Source organism: Vicugna pacos, chromosome 4 (assembly GCF_048564905.1).
Source record: "Vicugna pacos chromosome 4, VicPac4, whole genome shotgun sequence".
Classification (NCBI taxonomy): domain Eukaryota; kingdom Metazoa; phylum Chordata; class Mammalia; order Artiodactyla; family Camelidae; genus Vicugna; species Vicugna pacos.
In genome coordinates, this window is record NC_132990.1 from 54,087,172 (window position 1) to 54,097,021 (window position 9,850).

The following is a 9,850-nucleotide window of genomic DNA, read 5'->3' on the forward strand; positions in this document are numbered from 1 at the left end:
TCATAATCCCTTAGGAGCCTGCTTAGTAGGGTGGTGGGCTCTGGGAAAGGAAACCAATTTCTTGCCCCCAGCCAGGGCTCTGAATTTTCATTTGCACTGGGCCCTTCAAGTTATGTTGAATATTGTGCCTCTAATGAATTCCTCAGAAAAGAACCACTCCATACCAATTATTCTAAGGTAACTGGAGCTCCTTTTCTCCCCAGTTACTTACATATTTCAACATTTAAAATTAAACAAGAGCAACACAGAGGGGTACAAGGCACTCCACAGCCACTGATTACATTTGTTTCTCTTGAATGATTTCAATACAAATTGTTATTGTGTTAATTTGAATTAATATAGTTTTGAAGGTAACATTTGCACTTATTTGAATAATTAGAAAGCACATAGAGGTATAATTGGAGAAGAAATAAAGTTATATACATACAAAAATTACAAAGGGGCATTTCAACATAGTGTGATACACAGAACATGTGTCCAGATTCTGGATCTTCCACTTTCTAGATGTGTATTCTTGCAACATCATTTAAAAAATAAAAATATTTCATTTTTTCTTATTTTTATTTGTTTAAAGCTAAAATATGCCTGAAATAAAATAGATGTTCAATAAATTTTAATTACCTGTTACTCTAAAATAATTACCTTCTATTATTAACTCAGAAAATCACACTGAACTGCTAATTAGCTCCTAAAATATATGACATAGGGCATGGTCTGGAAGTAAAACCATTGACACAAAAAGGACAAAATTAATTTTCATAATTAAAAGAGAAATGCAAGAGGATCTAAGGAAAGGGGAGATGGGGCTCTTGGAGGGAAAAAAGATGATGTAACTGGCACACCAGAAGTGCTGATGGTTAGAATTACTGAAAGATTTTTTAAGAATGTGAATGAACTCTCTATTTTATAATAATGGCATATAAATCTCTTCAATGAAATATCTTCCAATGCTCAATAAAAATCAAAACTGCATACAGCCTTAGGCAATAATTTTGTGAAGGGTGACAAAGTAAAGGGGATCTACTGAAGAAGTGGAAATCAGTGGTGATCCATAAGCACAAAGCTGTCCAACTACTGTGTTAATTTACCACAAATAAGAACTCAACCCAAATATGTGAGATTCCTATTCCATCTTTGCTAGAGAAAGGAAGGATAACAATGAACTACCACTAAAAATAATAGCAAATACTTAGATACCATTAAATAGGTAATAAACACTTTTTATACAACATAAAAACTACTCTGAAACAGATAACATTAACATATACATAAGGAACCTCAGGCCCAGAGGTGATTATACACTTTAACACAGATTACAAATAGAACAGTCAGGATTTGAACTATGTCTCTCCATTTCCTGAGCCTCTGCTCTTAACTTCTACATCACAAAATCTCTCTGTACTGATTCTTTTTCCCTTTTTTTAAAATTGAGGTATAGTTGATTTATAATATTATTTGAGTTTCAGGTATACAACATAGTGATTCACAATTTTTAAAGATTGTGACTCCATCATAAAATATCAGCTATATTCTCTGTGCTGTATAATATATCCTGGCAGCCTAATTATTTTATATGTAGTATTTTGAACCTCTAACTTTCCTACCCCTATTTTACCCCTCTCCCCATACCTCCCCTCAACTGTACTGATTCTTAGTTTCCCAATATAAATTAATGCAATTTCTTATTTTTAAACATTGACTTATAATCATTTTACAATGTTGTGTCAAATTCCAGTATAAAGCACAATTTTTCAGTTATACATGAACATATATATATTCATTATCACATGTTTTTCTCTGTGAGCTACATAAAATCTTGTGTATATTTCCCTGTGCTATACAGTATAATCTTGTTTATCTATTCTACAATTTTGAAATCCTGTCTATCCCTTCCCACCCTCCGCCCCCTTGGCAACCACAAGGTTGTACTCTATGTCTGTGAGTCTATTTCTGTTTTGTATTTATGCTTCGTGTGTGTGTGTGTTTTTATTAGATTCCACATATAAGCAATCTCATATGGTATTTTTCTTTCTCTTTCTGGCTTACTTCACTTAGAATGACATTCTCCAGGAGCATCCATGTTGCTGCAAATCGCGTTATGTTGTCGGTTTTTATGGCTGAGTAGTATTCCATTGTATAAATATACCACATCTTTATTCAATCATCTGCTGATAGACATTTAGGCTGTTTCAATGTCTTGGCTATTGTAAATAGTGCTGCTATGAACATTGGGGTGCAGGTGTCATTTTGAAGTAGGGTTCCTTCTGGATATATGCCCAGGAGCGGGATTCCTGGGTCATACGGTAAGTCTATTCCTAGTCTTTTGAGGAATCTCCATACTGTTTTCCAGAGTGGCTGCACCAAACTGCATTCCCACCAGCAGTGTAGGAGGGTTCCCTCTTCTCCACACCCTCTCCAGCATTTGTCATTTGGATTTTTGAATGATGGCCATTCTGACTGGTGTGAGGTGATACCTCAGTGTAGTTTTGATTTGCATTTCTCTGATAATTAGTGATATTGAGCATTTTTTCATGTGCTTATTGGTCATTTGTATGTCTTCCTTGGAGAATTGCTTGTTTAGGTCTTCTGCCCATTTTTGGATTGGGTTGTTTGTTTGTTTCTTAAGTCGTATGAGCTGCTTATATATTCTGGAAATCAAGCCTTTGTCAGTTTCATTTGCAAAAATTTTCTCCCATTCTGTAGGTTGTCTTTTTGTTTTACTTATGGTTTCCTTTGCTGTGCAGAAGCTTGTAAGTTTCATTAGGTCCCATTTGTTTATTCTTGCTTTTATTTCTATTGCTTGAGTAGACTGTTCTAGGAGAACATTTTTGAGATGTATGTCAGATAATGTTTTGCCTATATTTTCCTCTAGGAGGTTTATTATATCTTGTCTTATGTTTAAGTCTTTGATCCTTAATGAATGCAATTTCAACTTTTCCTCAAGTAATATCTTATACTAACTTGGACCATTTTTTCTTTTTCTCAATGCACATGGGGAAATAGGGAGCCAGAAGCGCCAAACCACTGTAACGTATTCCTCCCTCCCCCAGAACAGATTAGGAGTTACACCTTTTTCCTCTTTCTCAATTGCTTGGGACAGTATAGTACATTTCTTATGGCCCAGCAGCAATAAGATTGTAGATTTCTGTAACAGTCTATAATGTAGCTATTTTATGTTTATTTTAGTCTGAGATTTGCTTATTTTCAAGTGATATGTAAATGCCATTATTTGTTCAGGATTGGTCAATATAATATATTCCAACTAGACACTTATTTTTGCTTTTATACTATTTTCACAGTATATTGTCTAAAAAAAGGGTAAAGTTATCTAGATTAGACTGCAGTTCCTACTGCATTGCTGGAACTCTCACTGAGGACTCCACAACATACCATTTGACAGGTGATGTTCATTTGATAGATGTCATTAGACAAGGCAGAAAAAAACAGAGGCAGAGACAGATATAGCAAACATGTCTGAACTGTGTTTCACTTGTGAGTTGAAGTTAGTTTTCAGTGATTTTGGCAGGCTTTTATCACTGCTGAAATTCTTTTTATTGTTTGTTTGTTCAGAAATATATTTTATTTACACTGACGCTAATGACTCACTAATATTTTTAGCCAAGATAGGCCACAATAGGGTCACACAAGTTGTAGGAAACTGCACAGAATGTGTATAAGTTACTTTTGCATGTTTGGCTAAATATAGAAACATAGATTTTCATATTGGCATATACTGAAAAAACTAAAATTTGTTGAAAACCTATTACATGTCAGGAAATATGTGCTATCATAGCACTCTTTATCTGATTAACTTGTCTTCATATATGTTCCTAAACTACCGTAAAAATACACTCAATCATTCTCTCTTCTCTAACTTTATTAACATAATCATATTCTTTTATTGACTTCATATTTTCATTAAAAATTTGTTATGTAGTTAATCACCCTTTTCCCTCTACTTCTCAGGAGTCAGTCTGCCTTAGAGAGCACCCAGCCAAGTTTCCTCTAGACTATCACTATCAGGTCAATAAAGGTAGGCTCTGCCTCTCTTTGGAGAGGGGTATGAATAGCCTAAAGCTAAATGAGCAGAAGAACAGAACAGTGAGATAAAAGAGACAATAGTGGAAATCACTACTGCAGAACAGAAAAAAGAAAAAAAGAATGAAAAGAAATGAGGATAGTTTAAGAGAATTCTGGGACAAGATGAAGTGCACTAATATTTGCATTATAGGGTTCCCAGAAAGAGGAGAAGAGAGAGAAAGGACATGAGAAAATGTCCAAAGAAATAATACCCCAAAACTTCCCTAACTTGGGAAAGGAAACAATCAACCAAGTCCAGGAAGCACAGAGAATTCCACACAGGATTAATTCAAAGAGGAACACACCGAGGCATAATCAAATTGACAAAAATTAAGGATAAGGAGAAGATATTAAAATTAGAAAAAAAAAAGGCAACAAATAACATACAAGGGAACTCCCATAAGGTTATCAGCCGATTTTTCAGCAGAAACTCTACAGGCCAGAAGGGAGTGGCATGATATATTTAAAGTGATGAAAGGAAAAAATTACAATGAAGACTACTCTATCCAGCAAATCTTGTTCAGATTTGATGGAGATATCAAAACGCTTCACAGATAAACAAAAGCTAAAAGAATTCAGCACCACCAAACCAGCTTTACAACAAATGTTAAAGAAACTTCTCTGGTCATCAAACCATAAGAAAAGAAAACAAAAATAAGAGGGGAAAAAAAAAAAGACCTACGAAACAAACTGAAAACAATTAACAAAATGGCAATAAGAACATATATGTCAATAATTACCTTAAATGTAAATGGATTAAATGTTCCAACCCAAAGACATAGACTGGCTGAATGGATACAAAAACAAGATACATATACATGCTGTCTACAAGAGACCCACTTCAGAGCTAGACAAAAAGGCAGACTGAAAGTGAGGGAATATAAAACTACTAATGATATCATGTGGATATCAAGTAACCCTAATGATATAATGAGAAATATAAATGAAGAAAAAGGTACTTTACCTCTATGATACTCTTTTCTAAGACTCATCAACAAAGTCTAATCATTAAAAACATCACACAAGCCCAAACTGCAAAACCTACAAAATACTGACCTGTAGTCCTCAAAACTTTCAATGACATGAAAAATAAGAAATGACTGAGAAACTGTCACAGACCAGTGGAAACAAACAGAGAAGACTTAACAACTAAGTTCAATGTGGCATTCTGGAATAAAAAAAGTCCATCAATAGAAAAATCAGTGAAATATAAATACAGAGTGGAACTGAGTTAATAGTATTATACCAATGTTGGTTTATTAGTTTTGAAGTGTCAACACAATGTAAAACTACTTAATAGGAAAAAAAACTGGATAGGAAGTATAACAGAACAGTTGGCACTATCTTTCAACCATTCTATATACCTACAGTTATTCCAAAATTAAGAATTTATAAAGTAGTTAATTTTATAAAGTGATTTTAATTTTTGTAAGTTAATGAAATTAGTAAATATTTACATTTTAGATTATTTCAATATTATCAGACTACATTAACTCCCATTTAGTATACTTTGACTATACAAAGAAATATAATGGCAGATTAAAACAACTAATAGAATAAAGAGTAATATTTTCTTTGCACATCTGAGTTCAGTGTGAATAAATAAATACTTCATTTTTCTACAGATATTCACATTTGTCCTAATTCACTATATAGCTTTTAAAAAATTCATATTTCATTTTAGGCCGATACTTAAAATAATTACACTTGTAAAAATTATTTTAGAAGTAAAGCATCCACAGGAAAAATCATCATTTTCACATTTGTCTGTAACCTATTTTAACCTTATGTTATATAATCTGAATATTGTGGCTTTATAATAAATACACTTGACATCTAAAGGGCAAATTCCTTTATCATCTTTCTATTTGAAATCTTTCTGAGTATTTGCAAGTATGTTATTTCAGAAGTACTACAAAATCATTTTGTTAAGTAGTATGTAAATTTCATCTGGTTCTATAATGGAAATGCATGTATTGAATTTAATTTAGAGAGATTTAGTAGATTTAAAATATATAACCTTCTGAGCCCAAGCACATGGCAAGTCTCTTGATTGTAGTGTTTATAGTCTTAAAAAGCATAGCTCCTGCATAGTTGTTTTTCTTTAAGTATTTTTTTTAACTTTTTCTCACAGCTCTGAATGAGATATTTTATTCCACATCATTCTCCTTACCATAACTCTAGTTCAAAAGAAACTTCCTATGATATTTGTGCATTTGTTTTACAACAAAACACTTAATTGAAACATTTATTATTTCTGATATTTGTTCAGCAGATTATCATGCAATATTTTATATAAATAACCCTATCAGCTGTGGAGTGAAAAAAATTGTGTAACACTTAAACTTTATGTAATTTTCCTGTAATTACAGTGCCTAGAACTCACAGAACACATATAAATAAGAGTAATAAGAAAGATGACACTTTGGAATATTTTTGGTATAAACTTTAATGTGGACACCTTTACAGTCCATAGTTTCAAGCCAATACATGCTTACTTAATTTGTTTTGTTTTCCTTATGCCATCTATGGTTCAGTTCTGTGAACTGCAAAAATAAAACATACAATTTTATCAACAGACTTCTCAAAGTTTCTGCTTTGCTTAGTTTTCCCTTTTCCTGTTAAGAGACTAGGACTGGAAGAATGAAATACATGGGACATCATACAATCTCTCCATTATAAAAGAAGTCCAACTGTGTATCTAACTCTTTCTTCTTTTTCATTCCGGTTTTGGTCTAATGCTAATTTGACTCTGTCAAAGTAAAGTCAACAACTGTAACTTGATATGTGCTTTGGTTTTGATTTTATTCCAAGTATTTAGAAGCCAAACAAGTCATGATAAACATAGAAAGTGTTGAATTTTACACTGCTAGCCTCCAGTCTTTTTCAGTGATACTTTAATAGGGGATTGCTAACAATGTGAATGGAATAGAAATTGGATACTGCAATGAAATAGCTCATCCAAGATATTAGTAATTCCCAAGTCACTAAACCACTAAAAGTTTTTCAATTCCTGTATTACTTGATCAGATTACCAATATAGAGGATCATAACCTAAAAGCACTCCATCCTTAAATGCTATAAAACATTGTAATTTATGTGTGCTATGCAGCTTGTTCCTTTCCATTTACATTGCCATCTCCTTTTCCTTCAGCTGATCTTTAAAAGTTGAAGCATTTCTGGTCCTTTTTTATCCCCTACATTTTTTCCCTCTCTTCCCACCCAACTCGCCCTTTCTCCTACTCCTATAAGGAGATTCCATCCACTCCCATGGTTTGAACTGTCATCATTATTATGCTTTGGGCTTTGAGCTTTCTCTCTTGAACTCCAGATGTGAAAATTCTAGTTCCTCAATTTCCTTAATTTGTTGCCCTTATAAGTACCCAGATTAAACATATACTAAGATAAATGTGCTATGTTCCTTTCCATACTTGGTTCTTTTATTCAATATCCTCTATCAGAAATTACAACCACTCTCCAATTAATTGTGTAAGGCAGCAATATGAATATTATTATTCATTTCTTCTTCAAATTCACATCCCCAATCTGCTCTCAAATCTCTCTCATATTTATTGACTTCTTTATAGACTTCCTGTCACCATCTAGTCTATGCACCAACACATACTACACTTGGACTGTCAGAACAGCCTGTATTTTCCCACTTATACTCTAGTCTCTTTCCATGCTATTCTCCCCAGTAGTGGGCAGAAATGAAGTGGTAGTTTAATACAAACCTAATTGTAATTCACATGATTAAATTACTTAATGGCTTTTCATTTTTGTAGGCTGAAAAAAAAAGTTCTTGCACCCATATCTCATATCTTTCAATAAACTCTTCAATTATCCATTACAATTAAATTATGGTGACCACTATTTGTTTACTGAATGCAAAATTCTCCCTCAAGGATAAAATATTTTATCAGGGTGAACTCCCGTGGCATTTTATGTTCACATAATTTCCTTTATCCTTATCTTTGTAACATTTGGTATACTTGGCTTTTTCATATTTCTCTTTGGCACTAATTGGACTTCATTCCGCTACAGCTTTAAGCGTTTTACTTAATTTTACACTTACTATAGTTACAGTTGTGTTCCATTGTTCAAAAACACTTTTATAATTATCATACTTACAAATACAAACATGCACAGACACTCACTACTATAAAGTTTCACGGGACTTTCATATTAAGCTCATACTGCATTTGTTTCTTACAACTTATACCAGTTTTTACAATAATCTAGGCAAAATTAATAGCTAGGTTCTAGCCATCACTATAAATAAAATGATTCCTTGCAAAATGCGAACTATTTCCTGTGTTTAAAGAAATCAACTTAAAATAGCTGTGTTAACTCTTTTGCTAGAGGGAAGTAGTAAACATCACAATGTTATTTCTCATAATGATCAACTTTGTTGCTTCTCCTTAATTTTTTATAAGGTATATTTTTGGCTCTTTCCTTGTCTTTAGAATCATTTCCTGTTATAAGATATATCCAATTTATCTGCTAATAGTAGCAGTAGGTATTTATTATTCATTCATATTAAAGTTGTGATAATGCCAGAACTTCAGGCATCATCTGCTACTTGTATTTTCAAATTCTTAAGAATTGGAGATGCATCCATCACTCTGGGAAGTGTTGATGTGCTAGAGATCTCACATTTCAAAAGGCACATTCTGATCTTTAGAATATCTTAGTGTACCAAATTCTTAGCAGTTATATTCTGCTCCAAAATTTTGGAAATCTGCCACTCTTTCCTTCAGAGTATATTAATATTAGAATAAAAAAAGTAGGTCTTCCAGTGTTGCACAAATATTTCTTCCAAAAATAGTCAGTTCATAGTCAGTTCACTGCTGTGCATATGTGTGCCAATTTATCTACTTATATTGATGTTTTTCAAATAATTGAAAATCTTTTGATTTTGGATTGGAGCCATGAAACTTCCAGAATGATAGTATGAGAAACTTGAGGAAACCTCTCTCCCTGGTAAGATATCTACTAAGCTGTTCAAATGTAGTGACAATTATTGAAAGTCTCTGGAGAGTTATCAAAAAACTTGCAATAACTTGACAAGAGTGACAAAATTTAGCAAAAATCTAAAAAGCTTAATAGCGGCAGCATTGTCACTTGAGCTAGAGGCTCTTACCATCCACCCACAGTCTGCCTTATAGAAGAACTGTTCCACTAGACTTGGTAACCAAAGGGTGGTTCTTATCCTCCCCAGCTCCCTGGGTTGAGGAACTATTCTGGATGGATTAGGCTTGGAACACCAGTAGATCCCATTTTCCAGAGCTCCTTACTGCAGATGGCCTATCAAGTGCATGGTGGCAGTACTGCAATGGTGCTATTCTCCTAGTCCCAACTGCTAATACCTAGTAAGGATCTGGTGGGAAAGCCGCTGAAGAGTAGAGCATTTCCTGAGAGCTCTGTGATGCAGCACAGTTACTTTCATGGGCTTGAGTTGAGCATTATCCCTAATCAACTCCAGCTTCCTAAAGTGGAAAAAATTAGCCCTAATTAAGTTTGGCAGCCAGGGAACATGGAAGACTCCATTCTACTGATTCTAGTTCGCAGAAGGGCCATACTAAGCAGTTCCCACTTCCTCCACAGATAGCTCCTTTCCATATGCAAGATATCTATAAGGAGCTGGGTATTCATAACATACACAAAAATAAAACAAAAAATGAATCACTGGCTTAGTATAACAGCTAAAACTGTAAAATTCTTAGGCAAAAACAAAGAGTTGATCTTTGTGACCATGGGTTAGGGAATG